The sequence below is a fragment of the Tenrec ecaudatus genome, chromosome 16 (assembly GCF_050624435.1).
Source record: "Tenrec ecaudatus isolate mTenEca1 chromosome 16, mTenEca1.hap1, whole genome shotgun sequence".
Classification (NCBI taxonomy): Eukaryota; Metazoa; Chordata; class Mammalia; order Afrosoricida; family Tenrecidae; genus Tenrec; species Tenrec ecaudatus.
In genome coordinates, this window is record NC_134545.1 from 25,306,198 (window position 1) to 25,323,025 (window position 16,828).

At 42.1% G+C, this 16,828-nt stretch overlaps 1 protein-coding gene across 8 annotated transcripts in view; it reads right to left on the minus strand.

The window, feature by feature from the left end:
* MTMR3 (myotubularin related protein 3) overlaps positions 1-15,838 on the minus strand; it is a 155,714-nt gene extending 139,876 nt beyond the window's left edge. For 5 of the 8 annotated variants that reach the window (XM_075534692.1, XM_075534694.1, XM_075534690.1 and 2 more), the window contains exon 1: positions 15,626-15,838. The gene's annotated coding sequence lies outside the window, so the exon portion shown is untranslated. Of the gene's footprint in view, positions 1-15,324; positions 15,425-15,625 lie in introns of those variants that run through there. The other 3 variants (XM_075534695.1, XM_075534693.1, XM_075534691.1) reach the window with 2 other exon arrangements.
* Between the last annotated feature and the right edge of the window lie 990 nt (positions 15,839-16,828).

Sequence of the window (16,828 nt, forward strand, 5' to 3'; positions counted from 1 at the left end):
TGTATTCTTTTTTAGTGGGGATCTAGAAGTATTAGATTGACTCAAAAAACATTTGCTCAAGTAGAAAGTAAATGGGGGGAAAAAAGAAAAAGTAAAGGTTTTGGAAATGTTGATGACAACAGATGTACAAGTGTGCTGAATACAACTGAATGATGGATTGTTATAAGATCTGTAAGAGTCCCCCCATTAGATGATATATTTTTTTAAAGCATTTGACATTTCTGGCTTGGGTGGGGGGGTGTCACACACTGAAATGCCTCCTGGATAATTAATATATTGTAGAGGTGATATACATGTGTGACAAGAGAGCTTTCTGGTTCACTCTCTCCATTTGCAGCCTTCTCAGTGAAAATTCACTTACACTCCTGCCTTTCTCCTTCCGGTACTCACCCTACTATGCCCAGAGCTCATCAGAGCCCAGAGCTTAAAAGGACCTGCAGTTCCTTTAAATACGATGCTAGCACTAGCACCTGGCCCCGGCTGGCTGACTAAAGGATACGTCAGACACATGGGAAGCCCTGATAAATGCTGCTACCTACGGTAAAAAGAGAGTATCTGGCATTCTGTACAAATCAATCATCTTCTAAATAAATTCTCTTTAATTGGCAATTATCACTCATGGCTCTGAATAACCTCTCTTCTACAACTTCTACAACTTTAATAGTCTTTCTCTTATAATGACCCTTAGGAAATGACCTCAATTATGTTGCTTCTGGTGTGGGGAGAAAAGGAGGGGCTCATTTTTCTAGCATAAAAAAACATTCTTCCTAAGACACAAGGAGAGGGTGAGAAGGGGGTGGGATGCCAAATAAAAAAGAGCTTAATTCAAACTTAAGGGGAAAAAGTTACCTCAAAATCTAAAATGCGCCATGGTAAGTTTCTGCCCAAGAAACCATTTTTAAATGTCATAGGGTCTTCCAAATGGAGTTACAATGACAGGTTGATTGTGGTACTTTGCAAGTAAAAAAATCAAATAGCAATTATTTATCCCTTCACTCAGAGTCTCCACGACCTAAACTCTTAGAAATTAGAGTTATATTATAACCAAACTGCTTTCCACAATACATGAATTTGTTCCTTTGCTTTCTTAATTATGGGGGTAAATCAGAAAGGGCTGCTACTAAGGTTCTAGTTCATACATGCAGTTCATTCAAGGCAAGACATGTTTAAACTCATGACTGCAATCAGTGTGTACAGCAAAAGCCAAGTTCTCTCAGTAACACTCTTGTCAGTCTTGTTAGAATGGGTGCCTTTAAAAAAAAAAGCGATCCATTCACAATAGTGCCTTTGGAGGGATCTGCAAACCAGATAAATTCAGTCAGCTCAAATTTTATGGCAACTATTTGGGACTCCAAAAGGGGTAATCCTAATAGATTTTCTTAAAGGACACAAGATGATCAATCAAGGAGACTTATTAGGAAGACATTAAGAAAATTGAAAACTGGTGAGAACAAGGCCAGGAACACGGCATCAGCTTTTTCTCCATCAACATTGCCCCTGCAAAGTAGCAAGACTGTCCTCCAAGAATTTCACCAGGAAATCTCATCCATCTAATCTATAACTCTGGTCTTGCCCCTACAGACTTTTTTGTTCCCCAAATTCAAAGAACACTGAGTCCCTCAAGGATGACCAACGTGCCGTTTTGACATGGTGTTGAAATTCAAGAACACAGGCTTCTTCGAGGAAAGGTTAGAGATGAAAACCTAGATGAAGAATATAGCAAGAAAACCTGGGCTTCACAGATTGATATTGTTTAATTTTGTTTCTATGGTTTTATAGTAATATTTCCTTACTTATCTTTGTATGCAGTATCAGTTCATGACTAAAATAAGTAGGCTATTTGGGCTGTCTCCTATCCTGTGATTATCCTTTTTTATATTCAGCTACCTCAACAATAACAGAAAATATCAAACTGGTACTTTATGTGCCAGGTTTATATTTGCCTTAACTGCAGGTATGACTCAATAGCATGGGGCAGTTTAAAGACTACCACAATCCAACTAAACTACATTATCTACAGAAAGACAATGCATAAAAAGTAATCCACAAAAGCCCAATATGAAACCTTAATAGAAAGCAGTGGGAGAGAACTAGAGATGTTCCTCTAAATACCTCAAATTTTAATCTATTTTTAATTCTTGTCCCAGTTATTTTTTATAAGGTATACATGTCTATTACTGGTATTTCAAATACTAGTGGAAACACCTATGATGCACAGGTTTCAGTAAAATTTACAGACTAAGATTAAGAAGGCAGGTTTAGTCAATGAAAACCTTAAGAACAAACCACAACAATGTGTAGCTCACTTGCCACGGATGTATCAGGAGACAATCATCACTGGAGACATCAAGTTTGTTGAAGCGGAAGGTCAGCAAGGGTCAAAACTGAGATGGACTGGACTGGACTGGAATGACAGCCATAAAGATGCATTCGAAAAGGCGGGCAACTGAGGCTAACACAGGGGTCACAGGGTCACTGTGAGTCAACTCCTCAGTAGCTATGTATTTAAGTTACTTGTTAAATAAATACTTAGGGATTGCTCCTAATTTTCTAGTGAGGAGGCAAGCAATCAAAAAGTTTGGGGACTTGAACACAAAATTGGTGCATAAGCTAATATGGTAAAGAAAGATTATGATGCCCTGCTATTACAAGATATACCGTCTAGGGTCTTAAAGGTTTGAACTTAAATAAGTGGCCATCTAGCATGGAAGCAACAAGGCCCACATGGAAGAAGCACACCAACTCGAATGATCCTGAAGTGTTGATGGAATCAGGCATCAAAAGACCAAAAATAAACAATCATATCGATGTGAATGAGGCGGGTTGGAGTAGAGAACCAAAGCCCATCTGGAGACAACTGGACGTCCCTCACAGAAGGATCACAAGGAAGGGACAAGCCAGCCAGGGTGTAGTATAGCACCTATGAAACTCACAACATTCCTCTAGTTCTTTAATGCTTCCTCCTCTATCTCTCCCCCACCCCCCACTATCATGACCCCAGTTCTATCCTACAAATCTGGCTAGAGCAGAGCATGTACACTGATACAGGTAAGAGCTCTTGACACACAGAATTCAGGTCAAATAAACCCCTCAGGACCAATAATGAGAATAGTGATACCATGAGGGTAGGAGGAAGGTGGAGGGAGAAGGGGGAGACAGGAGGAACAGATCTCAATGACTGATGTACAACCCACCCTCCAGGGGGTTGAACAACAGAAATATGGATGAAGGAGACGATGTAAAATATGAAAAGAAAAATAATTTATAAATTATCAAGGATTCACAACAGTGGGAGGGAAGGCGGAGAAAAAAGTTGTTGATACCATGGACTCAAGTAGAAAGAAAATGTTTTGGAAATGATGATGGCAATATATGTACAAATGTGCTTGATACAATTGTTGTATGATTATTAAAATGATACTTTTTCTATTTAATCAGTATATTGGGGCTCGTACAACTCATCACAATCCATGCATAATCCAAAAAAAGTTTGGAGACAAAACTGCAAAAACGGTACCATCTTCATAGAAAACAGTGTAAAGTTTCCTCAAAGTAAAAGCAGAAGTACTGGCAGCAAATAGCCCAGCAATTCCACAAATATATTTTAGGTACATGGCCAAAAAATTTGAAACTGAGTCCCAAACAGAGGTGGACACCAATGTTCATTGCAGCCCTCTTCATAATAGACAAACGGTACTAACTAAACGCCCAACAAATGAGCACGTAAACAAAAATGTTGCTACAAATGAGCAATTGACTACTATTCAGTCAGTAGGATAACATCTGATACATGCTACAATATAGATGGAGCTGCGAAACATGCTGAGTGAAGTAAGTCAACCACAAAAGGGTAAATAGTGTATGACTTTGTATTAAAAAAAGGCAAGTGTACAAAGAGCAGTGTAATAGTGATTATCGGTGTCAGGAGGGAGGCAAGACAGGGGAATTAGCAGTGACATGAATTCTGCTGTTACGGAATCACACTTGTGTCCCCACAAAACATACTGTAAATCCTTACACCTGTACCTGTGATCATAATCTGGATTGTGAATGGACCATCTTTGTTTTTTTTTAATAAGAGAGAGGATTAGAATAGGATGTAACTTGAGTCAATCTCTTGAGATATAGAAGATATTAAACAAGCAGAGACTGATTCCAAGCCACATGAAGATTTCCAAGAAATCAGGAAACAAGCTGAAAGAGGAAATTCTCCCAGAGCTGAAGGAGAGAGAAAGCCTGGAGACTAGATCCTGAACTAGGATTTTAGCCTCCTTCACAGCCACTCCTTGGGAGAAGGAGGTAGCTTTTCTACCCTCCTCACAGGTCCAGTCCCGGAAATCTAAAGGGGCAGTTCTACCTTGTCCTGCGCAGTCACTGTGCACTGGGACTGACTGGATGGCAGTGAGAGACAAGAAACAAGTGATTAAATCCATCCAGTTTTTCTCTTTTCTCGAAACACCAGGTAACCAAGATATTTGCATTGGTTATGGGTAGAATTGTACAGCTGATTATTTTAAGTGCTGTCAATAAAGTTACATTATACACTTGTAAAAAGCTGAAATGGCAAACACTGTATAACACACTTAGAACCACCACCAAAAAAAAAAAAAGAATAGCTACAGAGGCTGCTTATGTACAACCCCAAACCTCATGGAATGCAATTTCTGAGTTTGGAAGTCATGGTCTCATAGGGTAATGGAATAGCTCAGTTAATTGGCCTAAGAGCATGTTTAGTGCTTGTGTTCTACTTCCTAGTTTAATAATAGTAACAGGGATCTTAAAAGCAGCCATCCAATCCAAGGGGAATCAGGAATAGGAAGAAGATACGGCCTCTGTGACCAACTGCCTCCATGAATAACACTGCCTTCTGGAGCAGTGGGAGCTACCATTACTGAACACTTTGATCAAAGATTCAATACAAGAATATTGATCAAAAGGAGGGAAATGCAGTAACAGAATTTCAAATTCTCATGAACGCCAAACTTCCTAGAACCATGTAGGCTGCATGAACTTCTAAAACCACCGTCATTGAAACAGTCTTTAAATCTTACACTAAAAATAGCTCCGAAGTTTTAAAACTGAACACTAGTTTACCTACTGAAAGAGGTCTGCCCTGAGGAGTATGCTCTTGTAACCCTTTTAAAACCAGACTCTTTTTTGATTCAACTTTTGTTTTCAGAAGACATTTTAAATGAAAAAACAGGAATATAGTTTTTTTATCCATTTATTAGAAAACATGTCCTCAGGGGTTCTCTTGTGCTATGATTGACAAGACAGGGTCCCCACCAGTTGGCAGCTTCCTACTAAACCCTCCCCGAAACCAAGCCAAACCTATTCACATGGAGTCAATTCCAACTCATAGAAACCCTTTAAGAGTGACGCTGTTCCCTAGGGGTCCTGGGACTGTAAATCTGTTTACAAGCACAGACAGCCTCATCTTTCTGCAACTGCAATAACTCATTGGTAGTAAGTGGGTTTTGCTTATCCCACTAGGCCACCACTAAATATTAGAGGCAGAAAATGCAGGTGGGTACCATGTTCCAGGAGCCACAAAAGAGTTAATATCTATATAGGGCCAAACTGAGGGTAGCAACTCAATAGAACCCTCCCTAGCAGTGAAATTATGCTAATGGAGGAAGAACTCAGAAAGGGGGCTGAGAATGGTTTCAAAACTCATTGTAATCAATGTCCCTAAACGGTACCTGTAGAAACTGGTATGTCTTGCAGTATATATTCTCAACAAAATAATAAGAACAGTTATAAGCGAGGGAGGCTTAAGAGACCCTTGCCATCACTATTTTCAGTTTTACCTGCTCCTGCCACAGAATTAAGCTCCAGAATTAAGCTCTGGTGCTGGAAAAAAGCAAAACTCTCAACAAGTTTGAAGTCAGTTAAATCACTAAGAATACATGGAATTGAACACTGAATACACTGTTAACAAGCCTTTAAAATAAAACCTGTCTAAAAAAATAATAAAATAAAACCTGTCTATATAAATTTAGAACATACAAACTCTTTGACCTGAACAAGCACGCTTTTATGAAAATATCCTAAAGATATAATAGCATAATTGTATGAAAATGATTAGGCTCACAAGAAAAAAATTATTAAGCTCATCATAGCATTAAGGCAAAGTTAACTTAACAGGGAATTGTTGTAAACTACAGTGTACCCACATCACAGAACACTATGTTTCCATTAATTTTTATTTTTTTACTATTTCAGTACAGAAAGTATAAGAAAGACTAAGAGTTAAAAACCAAAACTAACATTAGCTAATTAAGTGTGTCATCTTTACTTTTATTATTCTAGGAGGTCTCAACTATTTTGCTTTTGACTGAACAGATTCTGTGCATTTTATAGTCAGAAATGAACCATTTTGAATGGTCAAATACTGATTAAGCATAGAAGACATGAGTTGGAATTGACTTGATGGCAGTGAGTTTTAAAAATGAGTTTAAATGCCTTTTCCTTTTACAAGTGGACTACTTGTTAACCACAGAGGTATTGTCTTGGTGGTGCTGACTAATGCAGAACATCATATCTGATAATGACCAGACATGTGCCTATTGATATCTTCATCCAGTGTTCAGAATCTATTAGAGAAGGAAACCTTTCTGACTGTACTTTTGAGGTCTAAATTAAATTTTTCAGTAGTTAATGTTTGTGTAATTCAGTTGCAGAGAAATAGAAATTAGCTCTCTGAATTTAGATGGTTGATCTGGCAAAATATAAGGAAATTAAATGGATGAATTTTGAGGTAATTGGAAAGCATTAATATAAACCCAATATAGTTCTTATGTCTTCTATGCTTATAATTTTTCTATAAGGTAAATCAAATATGCATTTTAATTACTCTGATTCCAGAAACCATATGGGATAGACTCTATTAAGATTTTGGTAGTAAAATGGCATAGTAACTAAGGGCTTGTAACTTAATCAGTATTTGACCTAGGGTGGTATAATTAATTCACTCAGCTGCTAGCAGAAAGGTTGGAACTCACAGAGAGGTGCCTTGGAAGAAAGACCTGGCCAGGAACTGTGGAGGGCAGGGGGACAAACAAACAAAACAGCTACTGGAAACTGTACAAAGTATAGTTCTATTCTGACATTCCTCAGGCTCAGGGGTCAAAGCCAACTCAATTGCTGCATCTGGTTTATCTTGCCATGCTAGCTACAAAGCCCAGGGACCGGTCCACTTTATACCACAACCCACTGCACAGAAGCAAAGCAACCCCCAGTAGTGCAATAGTTAAGCGTTCAAGTGCTAACCGAAAAGGCAAGGGTCCAAATCCAGTGGGTCTGAAAGAGAAAAGACCTGACGATGTGGTCTCCAAGATTATACCCTAAGAACCTACAGGACAGTTCTAATCTGTCTCATAGCGTCACTACATTGGAATGGAACAGATAAGCATGTAAAAAATGACCCAAATAAACACTTTTACCAAATATAATAATATATGTATATCATATATATATATGTATTTTTAATACTGGTCATGCCCCAACGTATTTCATTACACTATATCGCTAACTGCCATTTTTAAACCAAGCCCTAATATGTAACACAGTGATATGCTAAACTCCTTCCCATCCCTTCCCACACTGCTCCAAAATAAAAATGAGTGAATAGAAGAGCAAGTCTATTCCAAGTGCACCTTGACACCAAAGTGAGGTATCTCAGCTCCCTCCCAAGTCCCTGCAACACTGGGCTATTCCAACTGGCAGGTGGGACGCAGTGCTAAAAAGGTCTCCTGGGCATTGCCCCGAATGAAGTAGGAAACCTCAGACCATCTCCTGACGGTTTCATGTTGCCTTTCATACACCATCTCATTTAATTCTCTCCAACAGCCTGTGAAAGAAATGGGGAAGTCACTGTTTTTCTTTTTCTTTTTCTTTTTTACTAATGAGGGAATTGAAGTGCAGATGGGTTATGCCCTTTGCCAGAAACTTGGCCAATGAGGAACACAATCTAGGCTTGAACCCAGCGCTTAACGGTCTTTCATGTTCAGCAATTTCCATTTTAAACACCTGGTACAAAAATGAACTTAAACATGAAGTTTCAAGAATCAGAAATGATGGGAAAGGTTATACCAAACATGAGTGAAGTCAGCATGTCCTGACCAACGTACACCAGGACACTAGGTAGTATACAAGAAGTCATTAATGAGATAATCCACCCACTATTGTCGATTTTGATTCATTAGAACTCTACTAATAAGTATGTAATAGAAGCGTATTAGTTTGGGTGAAGGGAAAGGCAACGTACGATAAGGGGCAATCAGTTCAATAAGCTAAAGAAAAGACAAAACAGCAAAAAAAGTTACAGATACCAAAGGTAAACACTATTGCACACACAATTCTGCATTATCAGTATAAAACATTCAGACAGGCAAGATGAACAGGTATGAGAAGAAAAAGGGGCCTACACTCACAACCACCTAAGTTTGGCAAATGATACTTCTGCATACATACTTGACCATGCTGTAAATATAATCATGTGTATAGTAGAGGAAACAGGGCAAAGATATGTAACCTTTTGATCCAAAAGCAAACATCTTGAAGGAATGAGTCACTGGACCTAGAGGCTTAGGACCAAAGTCTCTGGGGAACATGAGGCCATCTACGTCCTACTTGGGTGAGCATGACTAGGGCTCTCAAAGCTCGAAGTTGCCATCTAAGGTGCAATTATTGGTGTCTCCCTGTCAGGAGGTAGTAAGCAGAGACAGTTCAGTGAGCTAATGTAGCACACAAACATCAATCTCCACAACCTTGAGACAAGAAGAACTAGATAGTGCCAAGCTAATACCCATGACCACAGATAGAGGTGTGGGTTCTCAACCTTCCTAATGCCGTGACCCTTTCATACAGTTCCTCATGTTGTGGTGACCCCCAACCGTACAATTATTTTTGTTACTACTTCATAAATGTCATTTTGCTACTGTTATGAATCAGGCGACCCCTGTAAAAGGGTCATTCGAACCCCAAATGGGTCACGACCCACAGGTTGAGAACTGCTGCAATAGAGGGTCCAAGTTAGAAAGAAAGTTTTAGAACAAAATCATCAAAAAGACCAGGCTTCTTGGTTAGATATACTGGTGGAACCCCCAAGGACGATGGCCCTTAGTTTCATTCATTAGACCTAGAGTGAATTCACCCACAATGGCTCAACTTTCAACCAACCAACAGAGGCCTACAGGGTGAAAATAACAAATAAGGTACACAACACTCCTATGACCAATCAACTCCTATGAGACCCACAGGCCAGCATCTGCCCAGGGATCAAGCTCAGAAGGCAGGAGCAGATAGGAAAGAATGATGATGGAAACGGTAAACACAAAAGTGTGAGGTGTGCTGTTTACATGGTGGGGGATGCAATCAGTACCACAAAATAAAGTGTGTGTGAGCTGTTGAATGGAAAGCCAACTTGCTCTGTAAATTGTGGGTAAAATCATAATAAAGGTTTTTTAAAGCACACAAGAAAAAACAGGCAATTTCAAATACCATACAATTTGGGAACAGTTATCACCACCAAAAAAGTGTGGTTATATAGGTAAACATGCATTTAAATATATACAAAGGCATATATTAATACACATGAACAGGTATACATGTAGCCATAGAATACACACATTTTGGTATATATATATATATATATATATATATATATATATATAAAACAAAGCACATCCAAAGCTCCAGCTGCGGTGCTAATTTCAACTTACAGAGATGTAGAGAACAAAGTAAAACTGCCCCCAAAGGGTTTCCAAGACAGTACATCTTCACGGAAGTAAACTGCCACACCTTACTTGTATGTGTCCAAAGCATGAGACCCAAACCACTGAACTTTTCATTAGCAGCTTTAACCACACTGCCACCAGACACCTTACAAAGCTCAGTTACAGCAGCTTCCTAGGCACACCCAAGCTTGCTGGATTGATTTACTGGGTTAGAAGGCTTACTGATGATCATAGGCTCTGTCAGCATGAAGATAATGTTCTACATCCTAGTGTAGCGTGTGGCCACAGGGGTCTTAAAAGCTTGCGAAGACATAAACACTGGTCTCTATCCACGTGGCGCAAAGGAGAATGAAGGGCATGAGTGACACAAAGTAGTTTCTCTAAAGAAGAAGGCGACCAAGCAAGTACTCTCCAGGACGAAGGGCCCCAATGAGCCAGAGCTATGTCCAACCTGAGACTAGAGCTATCTGGTGGCCTGCTCCTCCTACCTCGCATTTTTATCAGGTGCGCAACAGAAGACCCTAGATAAGATGGAAGAACAATGCAGAACAAAATTCAAATTACAAAAAAAAGGTCGGACTCCTAGACGCATAGATTAGAGGAACCCTCAAGTCTAGCACCCTAAGATAACGCTTTTGTGCTTGGAACTGAAGGTATTTCAGGACATTTCAGCCAAATAAGATTGGCATATAAATTAAATGTCACTATTTACAAATTAATAGCCTCCTTTAAGCAATCAGCTACATGAGACCAAATGGACAATTACTCAAAACCAAAGATAGGAAAGCTAGATCTGTGGGAACAGAACAAACTGAATGAAAACAGCAAGAATGCTGACACTGAAAACTAGCCAATGACATGAAATGGTCAAAAAACAGTTCAATGAGAACCTAATTTGCCGTGTCAACTTTCACCTGAAACACAGTATTTTCATTTAAAGCAATGAAAACGTTATCTGTTTTTGGTATCAAAAATTAAAAACCGTGCCCCCAATACAATAGCACCTCGCCCTGCTAAGCAGCCATTGCAGGATACCCATCTTCCCGACATGATCACTGAAGACAGCCGTGTGTGTAAGCAAATGTGGTGAAGAAAGCTGATGGTGCCCGGCTATCAAAAAGATATAGCGTCTGGGGTCTTAAAGGCTTGAAGGCAAATAAGCGGCCATCTAGCTCAGAAGCAACAAAGCCCACAGAGAAGAAGCACACGGCCTAAGCGAACACAAGGTGTTGAACGGACCATGTAGCAGATACAAAGGAACAAAAACAATCATTGTGTGATCACCTTCCTCACATAATGGCTGAAGACGAAAGTGTGCATAAGCAAGTGTGGTGAAGAAGGCGGATGGTGCCCGGCTACTGAGAGATATAGCGTCTGGGGACTTAAAGGCTTGAAAGCAAACAAGCGGCCATCTAGCCCAGAAGCAACCAAGCCCACACGGAAGCAGCACACCAACATAGGTGACCATGAAGGACAGAGGAGACCAGGTCTCCAACATCAAAGGAGAGGTGGTGGTGAGAATCACATCACCGTGAAAGAGGGGGAGTGTATGATGGGGAACCAATGCCCACCTGTAGACAGCTGGACACCCCTTCCAGAGGGGTAGTGAGGAGATGGGCCACTCAGGGTTCAGTGTAGCAACAATGAAACTCAAAACCTTCCTCTAGTTCCTGAACGCTTCCTCCCCTCCCAATCATCATGACCCCAATCCTACGTTGCCTTGCGGACCTGGTTGTACCAGAGGATGTACAGCGGTGCAGTGGGGATCTGGAGGCACAGGGAATCTAGGACAGACGAACCCTTCAACACCAGCGGTGGGAGAGGCGACACCAGGAGGGAAGGGCATGTAGAAAGGGAGAACCGATCTCGGAGATCTATGTGTAACCTCCTCCCTGGGAGATTGTCAAGGGGGAGGCGGGTGAGGGGAGACGCCGGGGAGTGTAAGATAAGATATAATAATTATTTATAAACTATCAAGGGACCAGGGGTGGGATCGGGGAGGGAGGGGGATGGGGGGAAAAAAGGGAAACCGAGCTGATTCCAGGAACCCAAGTGGAAGGTGAATTATGAGAGTGACTAGTGCAACGAATGTATAAGGGTGCTTTGCTCATTTGATGTATGCACAGATTGTGATAAGAGCCTTATGAGCCCCAATAAAAAGATTTAAAAAAAAAGAAAGAAAGAAAATGATTAGGGCAAAAAATGTACGGATGTGCTTTATACAATTGATGTATGTATATGTATATGTATGGATTGTGATAAGAGTTGTATGAGCCCCAAATAAAATGTAAAAAAAAAAATTAAAAACTGTGAATATAATCAATTTTTACAGCACCTAGAATATCGATTTGATCTCATACTGTCTGAAATCAACGTTCCAATTATAAAATTATATGCAAATCCACTGTGTAAAGTTACATAATGAGATAACCCGTTTAAAAAAAAATTAGCCACATTTATTGCACAAACTTCCCCCAAACCATTCTTAGTCTTACAGCTTCACACCAAATTAAGAAGTTCCCTATGTGAAACCCAATTTTATTTCAACACCAAGTGAATTACAACAGCATTAAAAGTGTGCCGTTTCTGCGTAATACTTGCAGCATGCATCTGATTTCCAGAGCACTTCTGAGCAGTGTCAAAATTTATAAGCTCAAAGCAGAACCCAAGATAGAACTTTTTTTTCTTCCATGAAAAAGGTTTGTCTACCTAGGAAATGAGTTTTGTTTTTTTTTTAAATCATTTTATTGGGGCTCTTACAATTCTTATCACAATCCATACATACATCCATTGTCTCCAGCTGGGAAATGAGTTTTATAACATCATTACAAATCAGTAAAGATCATCAGGCTCAAGTTGATGAGACAACTTGAGGTCAACAACTATGGGCCCTTAATTGTATAGATGAGGAAACTGAAGCCTGGAGAAGTTACGTGACATTCCCAACAGCAGTCACATAATTAATGACAGATGAAATCAGAATCTAAGTCTGCCACTGCAGAGCTTCCCACTCCACATTGCTTTGGCATCTAATGAAATCATCTTTAAAATCCACTGCATCTATAAAACTAAGACATTTCATGCAAAAAAAATTTTTTAACTACAGGTGATGACAGTGTGCAACAACAGAGTATAAAAAACAAACCCTTTGAGAGCATCTCCAAAGTTCCCAATCACTGGCCCTTTATCCAATGCAAGACACAAGGTACCTTTTAATAACTCAATCATCTATCCTTAACTGGTTTTTACCCATCTCAAAATTATTCATTTGCCCAACAGACACCTGAGAACCTGGTATATGCTGGTGACTTTGGCAAGTACTATGGACACACAGGAACAAAACAGACATGGCCCCTGTCGCTTGGTAAAATTCTGAACCGACTACTCTATAATTTTTTTGACAGGATATTTACCAAACTCCTTCACAGTACAATAAGGTAACACTTTCTTCACCTCTTCCAATCGTATAACCACCCTCACCACACCCCTCTGAAACACAAATAATCCCTTGGTAACTCAGCATTCCATTTTACCAAAGGAGGTGTTAGAAGCAGATTTAAAAACTGACTTGACCACTCCTCAAGGCCTGGGGCAAACGTCAAGAACTGTTCACAATCTACAGCAAACCTTCCTGGTTCATAACCCTGGTCTCAAAAAGACTGCTAAGCTCCCTACCCTATCTTCTACTTTACTAGAAACTGGTGTCAGATGATTAGGGAACAGCTTAAATTGGGACTTGGGAAAGGCCCTTTGGTGGAAGGCACCCTCTCAGCTGTGGACTCTGTGCTCCAGTTCTTGAATATGCCTCCAAGTCAGCAGCAACTAACTTTATCAGGCATATTCCTACAGTTTTGTAACTTTGGGCAACAAACCTGTTCCCCCACTTACATCCATTATTTTAAGCATTTTAAGAGATGCTCAATTCTCAATTTGAAGTTTCTCAGGCTTCCCCTTCTTTCCTACTTCTCAAATTCTTAAGGATCTATAAACAATTAAAAGCACTCTCAGGGGAGCGGGGAGGGAGAGGGAAAAAAGAGGACTTGATGCAAAGGGCTTAAGTGGACAGCAAATGCTTTGAAAATGATTAGGGCAAAGAATGTACAGATGTGCTATATACAATTGATGTATGTATGGATTGTGATAAGACTTGTATGAGTCCCTAATAAATGTTAAAAAAAAAAAGAAGAAACTATTCTAAAGTTGATTGTGGCGGTGATTGTACAATTTTAATATGACTGCATTATTGAATTGTATTATATGTTAATTTTATCTCCATTAAAATTTTTTTTAAGAAAAAAAAAAGCACTCTCAGGTGATGTAATTAATGGGAATATCTTAGAATTCCAAAGGTGACCTAGCACAGTGCACAAACCTGGCTGACTAGAATCCTTTAGGGAGCTTTGTTAGGACAGATTCCCAAGCCGCACCCTGAATTCACTAGGTCTTGCACTGGACCCGGGAATCAGCATTTTAGTCCACCCACAATATTTCTGATGAATGGTCTCTGGCTGGCAAAATCACTAACCTCAAGAACCTACCACTGAGAAACTCGGGTGCTCACTCCTATGGCTTGTCATTAACTAATTAACTACAAGTGGGGCTGCCTCGCCATCCTGTTCGCCAACTGCATGGGATCATCTGAAAATGAGGGAGGTAATTAGAGCTGAAAGAAGCCTTCATAGGCAGCCAATCTCAAATTCTAGAGCCCTCCAAATATAGTCAGGGGCCCGCGAAGGGGAGACACGTTCTGCATGCCTCCAACACAACTTGGTCTCAGTGCAAACTACACAGATCATATGTCCTGCCCTACTGAAGAAACAGCCTTCAATCGGAAAGGGGATGGGATGGTCCCCCTCATCAGCCCATGGAGAAATCAAAAGCCTATTTAAAAAAAAAAATAATCACCTGGCATTCTTTTCACCCAGGCCTCCGAAGGCACCACTGTGTGCATTACTAGAAACAAAGTTAAATCTCAACTAGAAGAGTATGGATACTTTGTAGTTTCCTTGGTTTGCAGTGTGAGAAAAAAAACATGGATACTGTCAGATAACGAAGTGGATGTCCAGAAACTAGGCCTCAGCCCGGACAAGACATCCAGTGTTGAACACCAACACTTGGCAGTGGCTCATCTGCAGAACTAACCAGATGACGAGACCCCTGAGGAGCTGATTAAAGTGGCTATAAAATTACCCCATAATTTGGAGCTAAGTTTGCTCGTCTTTCCTGGTACAACCAACAACACAGAAGACACTAAAAAGCGAGGCAAAAACAGCAAACACCATTTCTGCTTGGGAAACAGCCCTGTAACCTTTGGCGGAACTGTTTTGTTGGCCCCGGGTTCCCGGAGCTCCCCACTCCTCCCAACCCCCGGCCAAGGGCCTCGAACCATCCCCTTCCCACCCACGTGCAACCAGGTCAGGTCTGGGGTCCGGCTATGCACTCAGCAAGCCACCCCACCTTTCACCCACCTTCCCACCCGGCCTGGGCCCGCTCGCTGCTGGTGGCCCGAGACCCCGCTGACCCCAACCCTCCGCCGCGGCGGGCCGCCCACGACTCGGCGGGCCCGGGCGAGGCGCACACCCACCTTCCGAGGACCCTCGGAAATGTGCGGGGGGCTGGGGGCGCGCCCACACCCTCGGCCCCGCAGGCCAGTCCCGCAGGTCCGCGAAGGCCTCCCGGGCCAGGACCCCGCCCCCCCCGCGGCGAGGGTCCAGCCGCGGCGGCCACTGCGCGCGCACTCGGCGCGCCTCCCTCCGGCCGCGCCGGGACTCCCCCCTCCGAGCGCCGCCGCCGCCGCCGCCGTGGGTGACAGCCGCCCAGCCGGCCGGGCCCGCCCCTCCTCCAGCTCCTCCTAGCACCCCGGGGAGACGGGGTGGGCTTCTCACCGGGCGGCAAGACGCGGCGGGTCCATCCACAGCACGGTCTCCTCGGCCACCCCACGAGGCGCCCCGCCAGGGCCGGCGGGGGGGAGGGGGCCGCGCCTGAGCCGCTGGAGCGTGTCGCCCGGCTGCGCCTCTGCCGCCGCCGCCGCCGTCTTCTCACAACCACAACAACATGGCGGCAGCGGCCACACAGCGCGCGCTCTCGGGGCCGAGCCGGCCAGCCAGCGGGCGGGAGCGCGCGCGCACGCTTAGGCCCTCCGCCGGCGCCGCCAGGGGTGGGGCGGGGGCGGGGCATGGACTCGGAAGCCACGCCCAAGATGTGGGCAGGGCTACGGGCCAGAGGCTTGCCTGCGGCCGGCAACAGGGGGACCAGAAGTCCAGCGGGAGGAACTGCTTGGTGGACTGTGCAGTGATAAGTCCAAAGGACTAAAGATTATCCTTTGGAATGTTAAGGAGCAGCTTTTCCTGGCTCTGTAGTTCTGGGCATGACAACGCCTTGTTCTACTTACCAATAAAATCAAATAATAGTCTCTTTCACCTACAGTTATAATGAGGAGAAAAATAACTCAATATAATGGGTGTTAGGTTGTGCAAGGCCTGACTCAGAATATATAATCAAACTACCTCAATATAGAATCAAACTACCTCAACCCCAGCACCCAATCAGAAGCTCAGCAAAAAGAAAGCTTTGAAATAAAATATATTTTGTAACCCTAATCCATCCACCCTAGCCTGCAGAAGAAATCTACAGATAAGAACGCTAAGGCCTAAGCCCTAGCACATTCACCTTCTCCAAGTTGCATTTTGACAGTACACCCTTGATTTTTCTGGAAAACGATCCACAGTCAGATGAAATCTATGCTTACATTTGTTGCAAAGTTTTTCCTGAAATGTTTCCATAATTGGATGCAATGCTGGATATGCCGCTCACATTATGCCAAATGTAAAAGACAGCTCTGTGGGCCATTGGACTAGAATAGATCCATATTTGTGCCCATTCCAAAACAGGTGATCCCACAGACTGTGGAGATTAAGAGTATCATTAGTATCACATGCAAATAAAATTTGAAGATAATGAAAAGACAGTTGTAGAACTATTTTAAAAGGGAGCTGCCAGAAGTTCAATCCACTTTCAGAAGAGGATGGGGAATGAGGTATTGCTGAGTCAGATATTGGCTGGAAGCCAAGAATACCAGAAAAATGTTT